The sequence below is a fragment of the Ctenocephalides felis genome, unplaced genomic scaffold (genome assembly GCF_003426905.1).
Source record: "Ctenocephalides felis isolate EL2017-DRISC unplaced genomic scaffold, ASM342690v1 CF-g0.4_SCAFFOLD_00845, whole genome shotgun sequence".
NCBI lineage: Eukaryota > Metazoa > Arthropoda > Insecta > Siphonaptera > Pulicidae > Ctenocephalides > Ctenocephalides felis.
In genome coordinates this window covers 15013981-15027533 of record NW_020536999.1, presented here as the reverse complement: position 1 = coordinate 15027533, position 13553 = coordinate 15013981, and the positions used below count along the sequence as shown (strand labels likewise).

The window sequence follows — 13553 nt, the reverse complement described above, 5'->3', positions numbered from 1 at the left end:
TATCACTATATTAATTTTCTATAGTATTTTAATGAGTGGTGAAAATGAAATACTTTATATTCTTATTCATTTTTATTCATAAATTAATAATTAAGAACTATATTAAGATCATTCAAAGTCTTGTGTGTATGCTTCAAATACAATTTGTGAAACCTTACTGAGTGTCATTGCCCTTCGCTTTTCATTTTTAATTTGTTTCACAAGCGATCCCAGTGAAGAAAAAACTTGGTCTACAGACCCTTCTGGTGTATCTTTTGGTTTTTCGTGTCGCTTCTCCATCGATTCCGCCAGTCTGTTTATAGCACTAGTGAAAATATCATCGTTTGATGAGTCCTTTCTATTTTTCTTTGGCCTCATTGGTGGTTCATTGGTATATCCTGCAGAAGTTGAAGGAGCAGATGAAAAAAACTCAAAATTTGATGCTGATGCTGCAGGTCCCTCAAATATAGCACAGTCATTCTCCACACCTGCCACTACATTACATTCAAGGAACTCCTGCGCCTGAGGTGTTTCCTGCGTCTGAAGTGTTTCAATGGAGCTTCTACTATTCCTCGGGGTGAGAAAACTTTCCAAGAATGATAGTTTTGAAAAGTACCACAAAAATGGTTTATAGACCTATAAGGTATATAAGGTGCATTAGTCAGATGCTGGATATTTTATTAAAGGTAATTATTGAAATAAAAAAAAGGGAAAAACTTACATTTTCGGTCCCAATCCCGCTTCTCTTTGATGCTCTTATCTTATTATTCTCGAAGTTATATTGGGTTCTCAGAGCTTTAAACTTCTTCTGGCATTCATCTCGAGTCGCTGTGGGCCGTATTCTCAACATTTTTTCTACCACTCTGTCCAATGCTTGGCCTCTCAAATGCTTATTATGATATGCAGGCGAGTCTGTAGCGTACAGACAAGTTTCTTCGCGTACTGCATCAATAAGTAACTCAATTTGATCTCTAGACCACTTGTCGGAATTCATTCTGACAATATTTGTATAGTATACCCTGGACAATATTAGAATTCGATGTATTCTACACTGTACACAATGGCTAATCACAAAATATATATATTAAACACCGAACAATTGCCAAACCCCAAGGTCACGAATCAAGTACATGTGTTGAATCACGTGGCAAAATACAGCTTTCCTATTGGACACTGGAAGTACTAGCCACCAAATAGTTACTGTCGCCGAATAGGACGTGCTCTATTTATTTTTTATCGGATGATTAATACTGATATAAAAATATTAAAAAGGTTCGCAAATTTTATTTTTAACTTCCCAAAGGAGAAGTTTATGTTTTCATCAAAAATCCAATTCGCTAATTTTACGTTTTCTCGACGTTGCAAGCCATTATGAATCGAATGAGACCAAATTTATAAAAAGTATGTGTGTGTGTGTGAGCAGATTTTTTTGCCGTAAATCGACGTTTTCTCAAAACTCAAGACCGATTTTAAAAATTTAAAAGCCATTCGATGTATCTTAATGAACATACTAAACCATTAAAGTCTTACAAAAAACTGCCTCAATTATAAAAATTATTGATTTTTGAAAATTTGCTTTTAAAAATAGTCCGACCGGGTTGACGTGTTCGATTTTCAGTAATGTGTAATAAATCCACTTCGAATACTTTTTACTACTGATAAATTAATTTATCCATTATGGATTAAGTTGATTATGTACACATATCGGTAAATTGCCTGAAGGCTAAATACCAGTACCAACTAGTTTTTTTTTTTAATTTTGAGTATTTTTGCAAATTTCGAAATTTTTAAAATAAAACGATTTGATTTTTTTTCAATATTTTGGAAATTTTGAAATTTTTTGATATTTCAGATAAAATTACGAAAATTTGAAAAAAAAATGCATATTTAAATTTTTTCGGAAATTTGAATATTTTAAAATTACTGAACTGCGTTTCCTAAACTAATCATTTATTCATGCCGGCGTTCGCTATATATACACAAATATCTATTTACAAAATAAAAACTAAACGCTTTCAAAATCGAAGTACATGAATCAAGTACGCATTGATATTTACGTGACAAAATACAGCTTTCCTATTGGACACTGAAGGTATCGGCCACGAGATAGTTCATCTCTCGCCGAATAGGAGATGCTCTATTCCTAAAATACGCAGGAATTTGCGAGGACATAAGTTGTTATGAAATCAAATTCCGACGTTGCTAAGGCAACGTTTTTACATAGAAATTATGATGAGTATACCGCCGTTGTGAATGCGTGAAATCTAGCAGGCCAGATCGCAAATTATGTCGCGCAAGATCGTAAATTATGACTTATCATGTCGTTGCTAGAGTAACAAACAAACAAAAACTGTCCAACATGAAAACTGGCGTCGTGTGCACCGGGCTTTACATCAAACTTTTATGTAAAATAACAATTCCCCAGGTGAGGCTCGAACTCACAACCCCGGCATTGCTCGCGGAACTGTCCTATAAGTACCGTGCGCTAACCAATTGCGCCACTGGGGACTGAATACCAACTTGTTAATTAATTTTCTAAAGATACTTTATCCAATACAATTACATAAGTCTTACATCAAACTTTTATGTAAAATAACAAATCCCCAGGTGAGGCTCGAACTCACAACCCCGGCATTGCTCGCGGAACTGTCCTATAAGTACCGTGCGCTAACCAATTGCGCTACTGGGGATTGAATACCAACTTGTTAATTACCATGCGGGAAGTTAAAATTGTAATTTCTCAAATTGTTTAATTTTCAAAATTTCAAAGCTTTTGAAATTCTAAGTTACAGTACGATAAGTTCCAGCAAGATGCGATGCAATTGAATTGAGAATAAAACGGTCAAGCGCGCGGAAATTTTATACCTGCACAATGAGAACAAAACTCGCGCTGCAAAATACAGCTCGTATGAGGATATAAGAAACACGGTCCGCTCTGTTCGTTAGCTTTGCGCAGTGGCGATATCGTAACCAATGAGGTTTATCCGAGGTGCGATTATTGCTAGTTGAAAACTTTTACCAATACCCCGCCGAGACCACGTGAAATGCCGTGGGCTATGGCAATTTTTGGAGGGTCCGAAAGGACCCCAATAATTCATGTATATATTAATATTAACACTTTGTGAATCCAAAATGCATATTGATTTTGCAGATGAAATTGAGAATAAAACGTACAAGCGCGCAACAATTTTATACCTGCACAATGCTTACTTTACTTTATCCAATACAATTACATAAGTCTTACATCGAACTTTTATGTAAAATAACAATTTCCCAGGTGAGGCTCAAACTCACAACCCCGGCATTGCTCGCGGAACTGTCCTATAAGTACCGTGCGCTAACCAATTGTGCCACTGGGGACTGAATACCAACTTGTTAATTAATTTGCTAAAGATATTTTATCCAATACAATTACATAAGTCTTACATCAAACTTTTGTGTAAAATAACAATTCCCCAGGTGAGGCTCGAACTCACAACCCCGGCATTGCTTGCGGAACTGTCCTATAAGTACAAGTTAAGTCTTACATCAAACTTTTATGTAAAATAACAATTCCCCAGGTGAGGCTCGAACTCACAACCCCGGCATTGCTTGCGGAACTGTCCTATAAGTACAAGTTAAGTCTTACATCAAACTTTTACAATACAATTACATAAGTCTCACAACAAACTTTTATGTAAAATAACAATTCCCCAGGTGAGGCTCGAACTCACAACCCCGGCATTGCTCGCGGAACTGTCCTATAAGTACCGTGCGCTAACCAATTGCGCCACTGGGGACTGAATACGAAGTTGTTAATTAATTTTCTAAACAAATTTTATTCAATACAATTATATAAGTCTTACATCAAACTTTTATGTAAAATAACAATTCCCCAGGTGAGGCTCGAACTCACAACCCCGGCATTGCTCGCGGAACTGTCCTATAAGTACCGTGCGCTAACCAATTGCGCCACTGGGGACTGAATACCAACTTGTTAATTAATTTTCTAAAGATACTTTATCCAATACAATTACATAAGTCTTACATCAAACTTTTATGTAAAATAACAAATCCCCAGGTGAGGCTCGAACTCACAACCCCGGCATTGCTCGCGGAACTGTCCTATAAGTACCGTGCGCTAACCAATTGCGCTACTGGGGATTGAATACCAACTTGTTAATTACCATGCGGGAAGTTAAAAATTGTAATTTCTCAAATTGTTTAATTTTTCAAAATTTTAAAGCTTTTGAAAATTCTAAGTTACAGTACGATAAGTTCCAGCAAGATGCGATGCAATTGAATTGAGAATAAAACGGTCAAGCGCGCGGAAATTTTATACCTGCACAATGAGAACAAAACTCGCGCTGCAAAATACAGCTCGTATGAGGATATAAGAAACACGGTCCGCTCTGTTCGTTAGCTTTGCGCAGTGGCGATATCGTAACCAATGAGGTTTATCCGAGGTGCGATTATTGCTAGTTGAAAACTTTTACCAATACCCCGCCGAGACCACGTGAAATACCGTGGGCTATGGCAATTTTTGGAGGGTCCGAAAGGACCCCAATAATTCATGTATATATTAATATTAACACTTTGTGAATCCAAAATGCATATTGATTTTGCAGATGAAATTGAGAATAAAACGTACAAGCGCGCAACAATTTTATACCTGCATAATGCTTACTTTACTTTATCCAATACAATTACATAAGTCTTACATCGAACTTTTATGTAAAATAACAATTCCCCAGGTGAGGCTCAAACTCACAACCCCGGCATTGCTCGCGGAACTGTCCTATAAGTACCGTGCGCTAACCAATTGTGCCACTGGGGACTGAATACCAACTTGTTAATTAATTTGCTAAAGATATTTTATCCAATACAATTACATAAGTCTTACATCAAACTTTTGTGTAAAGTAACAATACAATTACATAAGTCTTACATCAAACTTTTATGTAAAATAACAATTCCCCAGGTGAGTAAGTTTGATTAACTGTCCTATAAGTACCGTGCGCTAACCAATTGCGCCACTGCGGACTGAATACCAAGTTGTTAATTAATTTTCTAAAAAAAATTATTCAATACACTTACATAAGTCTTATATCAAACTTTATGTAAAATAACAATTCCCCAGGTGAGGCTCGAACTCACAACCCCGGCATTGCTCGCGGAACTGTCCTATAAGTACCGTGCGCTAACCAATTGCGCCACTGGGGACTGAATACCAACTTGTTAATTAATTTCTAAAGATATTTTATCCAATACAATTACATAAGTCTTACATCAAACTTTTATGTAAAATAACAATTCCCCAGGTGAGGCTCGAACTCACAACACCGGCATTGCTTGCGGAACTGTCCTATAAGTACCGTGCGCTAACCAATTGCGAATACCAAGTTGTTAATTAATTTTCTAAAAAAAATTTATTCAATACACTTACATAAGTCTTACAACAAACTTTTATGCAAAATAACAATTCCCCAGGTGAGGCTCGAACCACAACCCGGCATTGCTCGCGGAACTGTCCTAGAAATACCGTGCGCTAACCAATTGCGCCACTGGGGACTGAATCCCAACTTGTTAATTAATTTTCTAAAGATATTTTATCCAATACAATTACATAAGTCTCACATCAAACTTTTATGTAAAATAACAATTCCCCAGGTGAGGCTCGAACTCACAACCCCGGCATTGCTCGCGGAACTGTCCTATAAGTACCGTGCGCTAACCAATTGCGCCACTGGGGACTGAATACCTTTTGTTAATTAATTTTCTAAAAAGATTTTATTCAATACACTTACATAAGTCTAACATCAAACTTTTATGTGAAATAACAATTCCCCAGGTGAGGCTCGAACTCACAACCACGGCATTGCTTGCGGAACTGTCCTATAAGTAACGTGCGCTAACCAATTGCGCCACTGGGGACTGAATACCAACTTGGTAATTAATTTTCTAAAGATATTTTATTCAATACACTTACATAAGTCTTACATCGAACTTTTATGTAAAATAACAATTCCCCAGGTGAGGCTCAAACTCACAACCCCGGCATTGCTCGCGGAACTGTCCTATAAGTACCGTGCGCTAACCAATTGTGCCACTGGGGACTGAATACCAACTTGTTAATTAATTTGCTAAAGATATTTTATCCAATACAATTACATAAGTCTTACATCAAACTTTTGTGTAAAATAACAATTCCCCAGGTGAGGCTCGAACTCACAACCCCGGCATTGCTTGCGGAACTGTCCTATAAGTACAAGTTAAGTCTTACATCAAACTTTTATGTAAAATAACAATTCCCCAGGTGAGTATATATAAGCACCGTGCGCTAACCAATTGCGCCACTGGGGACTGAATACCAAGTTGTTAATTAATTTTCTAAAGATATTTTATCCAATACAATTACATAAGTCTTACATCAAACTTTATGTAAAATAACAATTCCCCAGGTGAGGCTCGAACTCACAACCCCGGCATTGCTCGCGAAACTGTCCTATAAGTACAAGTTAAGTCTTACATCAAACTTTTATGTAAAATAACAATACAATTACATAAGTCTTACATCAAACTTTTATGTAAAATAACAATTCCCCAGGTGAGTAAGTTTGATTAACTGTCCTATAAGTACCGTGCGCTAACCAATTGCGCCACTGCGGACTGAATACCAAGTTGTTAATTAATTTTCTAAAAAAAAATTATTCAATACACTTACATAAGTCTTATATCAAACTTTTATGTAAAATAACAATTCCCCAGGTGAGGCTCGAACTCACAACCCCGGCATTGCTCGCGGAACTGTCCTATAAGTACCGTGCGCTAACCAATTGCGCCACTGGGGACTGAATACCAACTTGTTAATTAATTTTCTAAAGATATTTTATCCAATACAATTACATAAGTCTTACATCAAACTTTTATGTAAAATAACAATTCCCCAGGTGAGGCTCGAACTCACAACCCCGGCATTGCTTGCGGAACTGTCCTATAAGTACCGTGCGCTAACCAATTGCGAATACCAAGTTGTTAATTAATTTTCTAAAAAAAATTTATTCAATACACTTACATAAGTCTTACAACAAACTTTTATGCAAAATAACAATTCCCCAGGTGAGGCTCGAACCCACAACCCCGGCATTGCTCGCGGAACTGTCCTAGAAATACCGTGCGCTAACCAATTGCGCCACTGGGGACTGAATCCCAACTTGTTAATTAATTTTCTAAAGATATTTTATCCAATACAATTACATAAGTCTCACATCAAACTTTTATGTAAAATAACAATTCCCCAGGTGAGGCTCGAACTCACAACCCCGGCATTGCTCGCGGAACTGTCCTATAAGTACCGTGCGCTAACCAATTGCGCCACTGGGGACTGAATACCTTTTGTTAATTAATTTTCTAAAAAGATTTTATTCAATACACTTACATAAGTCTAACATCAAACTTTTATGTGAAATAACAATTCCCCAGGTGAGGCTCGAACTCACAACCACGGCATTGCTTGCGGAACTGTCCTATAAGTAACGTGCGCTAACCAATTGCGCCACTGGGGACTGAATACCAACTTGTTAATTAATTTTCTAAAGATATTTATTCAATACAATTACATAAATCTTACATCGAACTTTTATGTAAAATAACAATTCCCCAGGTGAGGCTCGAACTCACAACCCCGGCATTGCTCGCGGAACTGTCCTATAAGTACCGTGCGCTAACCAATTGTGCCACTGGGGACTGAATACCAACTTGTTAATTAATTTGCTAAAGATATTTTATCCAATACAATTACATAAGTCTTACATCAAACTTTGTGTAAAATAACAATTCCCCAGGTGAGGCTCGAACTCACAACCCCGGCATTGCTTGCGGAACTGTCCTATAAGTACAAGTTAAGTCTTACATCAAACTTTTATGTAAAATAACAATTCCCCAGGTGAGTATATATAAGCACCGTGCGCTAACCAATTGCGCCACTGGGGACTGAATACCAAGTTGTTAATTAATTTGCTAAAGATATTTTATCCAATACAATTACATAAGTCTTACATCAAACTTTTATGTAAAATAACAATTCCCCAGGTGAGGCTCGAACTCACAACCCCGGCATTGCTCGCGGAACTGTCCTATAAGTACAAGTTAAGTCTTACATCAAATTTTTATGTAAAATAACAATTCCCCAGGTGAGTATATACGAGTATAAGTACCGTGCGCTAACCAATTGCGCCACTGGGGACTGAATACCAAGTTGTTAATTAATTTTCTAAAAAAAATTCATTCAATACACTTACATAAGTCTTATATCAAACTTTTATGTAAAATAACAATTCCCCAGGTGAGGCTCGAACTCACAACCCCGGCATTGTTCGCGGAACTGTCCTATAAGTACCGTGCGCTAACCAATTGCGCCACTGCGGACTGAATACCAACTTGTTAATTAATTTTCTAAAGATATTTTATCCAATACAATTACATAAGTCTTACATCAAACTTTTATATAAAATAACAATTCCCCAGGTGAGGCTCGAACTCACAACCCCGGCGTTGCTCGCGGAACTGTCCTATAAGTACCGCGCGCTAACCAATTGCGCCACTGGGGACTGAATACCAAGTTGTTAATTAATTTTCTAAAAAAAATTATTCAATACACTTACATAAGTCTTACATCAAAGTTTTATGTAAAATAACAATTCCCCAGGTGAGTATATATAAGTACCGTGCGCTAACCAATTGCGCCACTGGGGACTGAATACCAAGTTGTTAATTAATTTTCTAAAGATATTTTATCCAATACAAGTACATAAGTCTCACATCAAACTTTTATGTAAAATAACAATTTCCCAGGTGAGGCTCGAACTCACAACCCCGGCATTGCTCGCGGAACTGTCCTATAAGTACCGTGCGCTAACCAATTGCGCCACTGGGGACTGAATACCAACTTGTTAATTAATTTTCTAAAGATATTTTATCCAATACAATTACATAAGTCTTACATCAAACTTTTATGTAAAATAACAATTCCCCAGGTGAGTATATATAAGTACCGTGCGCTAACCAATTGCGCCACTGGGGACTGAATACCAACTTGTTAATTAATTTTCTAAAGATATTTTAATAAAATTATGTAAATTACGCTCAATAAAATTACGTAAGTATTAGGTACTAGAACTCACAATACAATTACATAACGGTTACATCAAAATTTTATGTAAAATAACAATTCCCCGGGTGAGGCTGAAACTCACAACCCCGGCATTGCTCGCGGAACTGTCCTATAAGTACCGTGCGCTAACTAATTGCGCCACTGGGGACTGAACACCAAGTTGATAATTAATTTTCTAAAGAAATTTTATTCAATACAATTACATAAGTCTTACATCAAACTTTTATGTAAAATAACAATTCGCCATGTGAGGCTCGAACTCACAACCCCGGCATTGCTCGCGGAACTGTCCTATAAGCACCGTGCGCTTACCAATTGCGCCATTGGGAACCGAAAACCAAGTTGTAAATTAATTTTCTCAAGAAATTTCATTCAATACAATTACATAACTGTTACATCAAAATTTTATGTAAAATAACAATTCCCCAGGAGAGGCTCAAACTCACAACCTCGGCATTGCTCGCGGATATGTCCTATAAGTACCGTGCGCTAACTAATTGCGCCACTGGGGACTCAAAACCAAGTTGTGAATTAATTTTTTTTTAAATTTCATTCAATACAATTACATAAGTGTTACATCAAAATTTTATGTAAAACAACAATTCCCCAGGTGAGGCACGAACTCACAACCCCGGCATTGCTCGCGGAACTGTCCTATAAGTACCGTGCGCTAACCAATTGCGCCACTTGTGACTGAAAACCAAGTTCTAAATTAATCTTTTCCAGAAATTTCATATAATTGCTTAATAAAATTACGTAAGTATTAGGTACTAGAACTCACAATACAATTACATAAGAGTTACATCAAATTTTTATGTAAAACAACAATTCCCCAGGTGAGGCTCGAGCTCACAACCCCGGCATTGCTCGCTAACCAATTGCGGCACTGGGGACTGAAGACCAAGTTGTAAATTGAACTTCTCCAGAAATTTTATACAATACAATTATATAAGTGTCACATCAAAATTGCAAAACAACAATTTTCCAGGTGAGGCTCGAACACACAATCCCGGCATTGCTCGCGGAACTGTCCTATAAGTACCGTCCGCTAACCAATTGCGCCACTGGGGACTGAAGACCAAGTTGTAAATTAATCTTGTCAAAAAAAAAATTTATAATTGCTTTATAAAATTACGTATGTATTAGGTACTAAAACTCACAATACAATTACATAAGAGTTGCATCAAAATGTCAGCATATACTTTCAATTCAGAATATATTCAATGTACAGTGAATTCGATTTCTTTGATGCTTCTCTTGCCTGTGTTGACTACTCCAGTACAATAGCAGCGGAATCTCGTTCCCTTTTTGCCTAGTTTTTCTCTGATCACTTTGGTAAGATGTTTTTAATTTTCGTGGGAATAAACAAAATGTATTTGCAATTATTATGAATCAATTTCCAAAATTCAAAATGAATAACTATAATAGCTTTTCCATATAACTTGTGTTGGAAACAATAATTATGCAATTGTTTTTTACATTAACCACAATGTTTTACGCTAAAAATGAATTAGTACTTCAGGTATATAAATATATCACTTAATAATTAACGCATTATACTTATCAATACTCAGTTTATTTCGTCAGGATATTTATATTTCCAATGATGTTTATCCATCGATAGCAGAATTAACAAGGGCTTATATCTAAACATTTACATACTAATCAAAGAATTCCCGCGCTAAAAAAGGAGGGAACAAGACGACCGTAAAGTTGATCTATGTTACGCACATTTCAAAATGCCGCTAACACTCGATTAGGGTTGATTAGTTTTTCAAGATCGGCTGAGCCGTTTCTTTAATATTTGTAGATAAGAATTGCTCTTCTTCAGCATTTTAAGATAACACATACATTTAAAAAAACGATCAAAAGTATAATTTAGGAATTGTGTTTGTTAGTTTTTAACGTAAAGATGTTTTTGGCGTTTTTAATAAAACTTAATTAGGCGACAGAGTTCATGATCTACATGAACATCTTAGATTATTATAGGCTAACGAAAATTGTAAAAATTCATTGAATTCTAGAATAATGGACTGCTCTTTTATTACATCCAAGCGCCTATTGGCGCACTATAGATAATCTAAATTGTACGTATATTATAAATATTATATGTTTAAAAGATATCAATTAAAATTAGAAATTTATTAGTGTTTAGTGAAAGCAAAAACATTGCTTTGCAAATGAAAAGTCGAATATTGTATCTAAATCCGAAATCTTATTATTGATTAAGACGTTTATTTTCACATATTGCAAACTTCATGTAATTTTCTTAACTGCTAAAAGTTTTTATACCACTTTAAAATTCAAAAACTTTTTATATCAGTTTGTATATCTATATTTGTATATAATTATACATACACAGCTATACTAGCATATTATTGGTGTAGCAGTATATGTGCTGTCACTGTTTTTATTTTGTCCATAAAATTTAAGCTTCGAAAATCCAGATAATAAAATAGTTATCCTAGATTTAGAAAGGAATAGAAAAGTGATTTGAATCTTTTTCTCCACATTATTGGAACGCATTTATTTTCCGCTCTGTTTTATTAAAGTCGGATACTATATACTCGTATATATATATATATATATATATATATATATATATATATATATATATATATATTCAATAGATAAGTCCTGGATTTTTTCAATATATTGATTGTTTCTTTTCCGAACAGTAAATCCAATAATAAAAAACAATTTGTTTTTTGTAGATGTTTAATAACGACGTTTCGGAACTAGGTACGTTCCATCATCGGGTTTATTCTGTCAAATACAATGTTTTTTAAAAATATTGATTAACATTAATTAATGATGGTCAATACAGATTAATTAGAAAAAAAAATTATAAAGGAATGGATTATGTACCGGGGTAAAGAGTAATAAGAATTAACTAAAAAAGGTGGTTTTATATAAAATTGAGAAGCAAAAATTATTTACCTGTAATAATTTATATATCCATATCACTAATATTTTTTGTTAAAAACACTCGATTTTATATATAAATTGGGATATATACATATATATATATATATATATATATATAGATATTGGTATTTAAGAATCTGTGCTTGTTACTTTCGTAATTATCTGACTGAAATCTGAAAATATACGAAGTCTCATGAGATTAATTTAAAATGGAATTACCCAAATGGTACAATAAATCAGTGTCACAATAAATATAATATATATCTATATATATATATATATGTTATGTATGTATATGCTTTACGGGCTGGGCCGCTTAATATATTTATATTATTAAATGCTGATTATTTCACTGCTAAATAATTTGCGCAAATAATATTTCGTAAACAATTCTAACAAACAGTTTCTATTCAGTTGCAAATCTGTGCAGATAATATTTATATCATACTTTAATAATTTTTAGCATGTTTACGTGAAGATAAATCTGATAATTTTTACGAACTATCTAAAGCTTTCAATGACAGAATAAACTGTAAGTATTATTTGATAGTTTATTATTGTAATGATCTCCGAACGGCAAAACTCCAACTAGGTGACGTTGCATAAAATAACCGATTGTGTAAATAACAAGTGGTTGTTATGGCATTGTGCCTTATGGCGAAACGGAATTATTTTCGATATACAAAAAAATCAATAGCAATTAGTTGTTAAAAACAAGCAGAAGTTCTTTGAATCATTCAAATCGGACGCTTAGTTCTCCCAAAAACTGCCATTTTTTTACACATTTAGCTCTCTATCTTCGAAATGGCCGGACTTGCCTTTGCCAAAAACTAATTACCTATTTTTCCAATCACACAAATTGAACGTTTTCAGATAATTCAAATCGGATACTCCGTTCTCTCAAAAACTCGATTTGTATTTTCTGCACTCTTTACTCCGTACCTCCGTAACGGCTGGACCTGCCTTTGCCAAAACTAATCAGCACATCTCCCTATCATAGAAATCGAATGTTTTTGAACCATTCAAATTGGTTGGTTCCATGCGCCCGAAAACATGGACGAAAAAATGCGGCATGAAAAACACACACACACGTCCATTTTTTCTGAGGTTTCATTTTCATTTCGAGTTTCGGCCCATTACTATAACTACCCTACGGAAATAATAAATATTCAACTTAATGAATAAAATTCAGATTTACCTACTTAGATAAAATTTTCAACTGAATATTTCACCAATAAATTTGAAATTCGAAATAAAAATAAAAGTTTCACTTTCACTAAAAACAAATAGAGCGATTCAAAAGTAATATCTTCAATATAGACTTATAATATTTGTAATTATATTAAGTATAGTGCACAAACACTTGCTTAAATATCCTAAAAGCGCTGCCAATTGATTTATTGATTTTTTATAATTAAACCACTTTTTGTAAGATTATAAGATGTTCGTTTGAACCAGTGATTTCCAAAGTGTAGCGCTGCAAGAAACCAGTGGG

At 34.9% G+C, this 13553-nt stretch overlaps 22 non-coding genes across 22 annotated transcripts; 2 read left to right on the top strand and 20 right to left on the bottom strand.

Moving 5' to 3' along the window:
- Nucleotides 1-2396: 2396 nt before the first annotated feature.
- On the bottom strand, nt 2397-2487 carry Trnai-uau. The gene is given in 2 exon segments: nt 2397-2432; nt 2450-2487. It is a non-coding gene; the product is annotated as a tRNA-Ile (tRNA).
- A 91-nt stretch (nt 2488-2578) lies between these two features.
- Nucleotides 2579-2669, bottom strand: Trnai-uau. Its single transcript is given in 2 exon segments — nt 2579-2614; nt 2632-2669. It is a non-coding gene; the product is annotated as a tRNA-Ile (tRNA).
- A 254-nt stretch (nt 2670-2923) lies between these two features.
- On the top strand, nt 2924-3064 carry LOC113364494. Its single transcript, XR_003366184.1, has one exon. It is a non-coding gene; the product is annotated as a U4 spliceosomal RNA (small nuclear RNA).
- A 603-nt stretch (nt 3065-3667) lies between these two features.
- On the bottom strand, nt 3668-3758 carry Trnai-uau. The gene is given in 2 exon segments: nt 3668-3703; nt 3721-3758. It is a non-coding gene; the product is annotated as a tRNA-Ile (tRNA).
- A 91-nt stretch (nt 3759-3849) lies between these two features.
- Trnai-uau lies at nt 3850-3940 on the bottom strand. Its single transcript is given in 2 exon segments — nt 3850-3885; nt 3903-3940. It is a non-coding gene; the product is annotated as a tRNA-Ile (tRNA).
- Nucleotides 3941-4031: 91 nt separating this feature from the next.
- Nucleotides 4032-4122, bottom strand: Trnai-uau. Its single transcript is given in 2 exon segments — nt 4032-4067; nt 4085-4122. It is a non-coding gene; the product is annotated as a tRNA-Ile (tRNA).
- A 257-nt stretch (nt 4123-4379) lies between these two features.
- Nucleotides 4380-4520, top strand: LOC113364492. Its single transcript, XR_003366182.1, has one exon. It is a non-coding gene; the product is annotated as a U4 spliceosomal RNA (small nuclear RNA).
- Nucleotides 4521-5090: 570 nt separating this feature from the next.
- On the bottom strand, nt 5091-5181 carry Trnai-uau. Its single transcript is given in 2 exon segments — nt 5091-5126; nt 5144-5181. It is a non-coding gene; the product is annotated as a tRNA-Ile (tRNA).
- A 439-nt stretch (nt 5182-5620) lies between these two features.
- On the bottom strand, nt 5621-5711 carry Trnai-uau. The gene is given in 2 exon segments: nt 5621-5656; nt 5674-5711. It is a non-coding gene; the product is annotated as a tRNA-Ile (tRNA).
- Nucleotides 5712-5801: 90 nt separating this feature from the next.
- Nucleotides 5802-5892, bottom strand: Trnai-uau. The gene is given in 2 exon segments: nt 5802-5837; nt 5855-5892. It is a non-coding gene; the product is annotated as a tRNA-Ile (tRNA).
- Nucleotides 5893-6165: 273 nt separating this feature from the next.
- Nucleotides 6166-6321, bottom strand: Trnai-uau. The gene is made up of 2 exons: nt 6284-6321; nt 6166-6201 (listed from the first exon to the last, which is right to left on the bottom strand). It is a non-coding gene; the product is annotated as a tRNA-Ile (tRNA).
- A 90-nt stretch (nt 6322-6411) lies between these two features.
- On the bottom strand, nt 6412-6627 carry Trnai-uau. Its single transcript has 2 exons — nt 6590-6627; nt 6412-6447 (listed from the first exon to the last, which is right to left on the bottom strand). It is a non-coding gene; the product is annotated as a tRNA-Ile (tRNA).
- Nucleotides 6628-6718: 91 nt separating this feature from the next.
- Nucleotides 6719-6809, bottom strand: Trnai-uau. The gene is given in 2 exon segments: nt 6719-6754; nt 6772-6809. It is a non-coding gene; the product is annotated as a tRNA-Ile (tRNA).
- Nucleotides 6810-7069: 260 nt separating this feature from the next.
- Trnar-ucu lies at nt 7070-7160 on the bottom strand. The gene is given in 2 exon segments: nt 7070-7105; nt 7123-7160. It is a non-coding gene; the product is annotated as a tRNA-Arg (tRNA).
- A 91-nt stretch (nt 7161-7251) lies between these two features.
- Trnai-uau lies at nt 7252-7342 on the bottom strand. The gene is given in 2 exon segments: nt 7252-7287; nt 7305-7342. It is a non-coding gene; the product is annotated as a tRNA-Ile (tRNA).
- Nucleotides 7343-7432: 90 nt separating this feature from the next.
- Nucleotides 7433-7523, bottom strand: Trnai-uau. The gene is given in 2 exon segments: nt 7433-7468; nt 7486-7523. It is a non-coding gene; the product is annotated as a tRNA-Ile (tRNA).
- A 90-nt stretch (nt 7524-7613) lies between these two features.
- Trnai-uau lies at nt 7614-7704 on the bottom strand. The gene is given in 2 exon segments: nt 7614-7649; nt 7667-7704. It is a non-coding gene; the product is annotated as a tRNA-Ile (tRNA).
- Nucleotides 7705-7794: 90 nt separating this feature from the next.
- Trnai-uau lies at nt 7795-7950 on the bottom strand. The gene is made up of 2 exons: nt 7913-7950; nt 7795-7830 (listed from the first exon to the last, which is right to left on the bottom strand). It is a non-coding gene; the product is annotated as a tRNA-Ile (tRNA).
- A 91-nt stretch (nt 7951-8041) lies between these two features.
- Nucleotides 8042-8203, bottom strand: Trnai-uau. The gene is made up of 2 exons: nt 8166-8203; nt 8042-8077 (listed from the first exon to the last, which is right to left on the bottom strand). It is a non-coding gene; the product is annotated as a tRNA-Ile (tRNA).
- A 91-nt stretch (nt 8204-8294) lies between these two features.
- Trnai-uau lies at nt 8295-8385 on the bottom strand. The gene is given in 2 exon segments: nt 8295-8330; nt 8348-8385. It is a non-coding gene; the product is annotated as a tRNA-Ile (tRNA).
- A 91-nt stretch (nt 8386-8476) lies between these two features.
- On the bottom strand, nt 8477-8567 carry Trnai-uau. The gene is given in 2 exon segments: nt 8477-8512; nt 8530-8567. It is a non-coding gene; the product is annotated as a tRNA-Ile (tRNA).
- Nucleotides 8568-8803: 236 nt separating this feature from the next.
- On the bottom strand, nt 8804-8894 carry Trnai-uau. The gene is given in 2 exon segments: nt 8804-8839; nt 8857-8894. It is a non-coding gene; the product is annotated as a tRNA-Ile (tRNA).
- Nucleotides 8895-13553: the final 4659 nt, after the last annotated feature.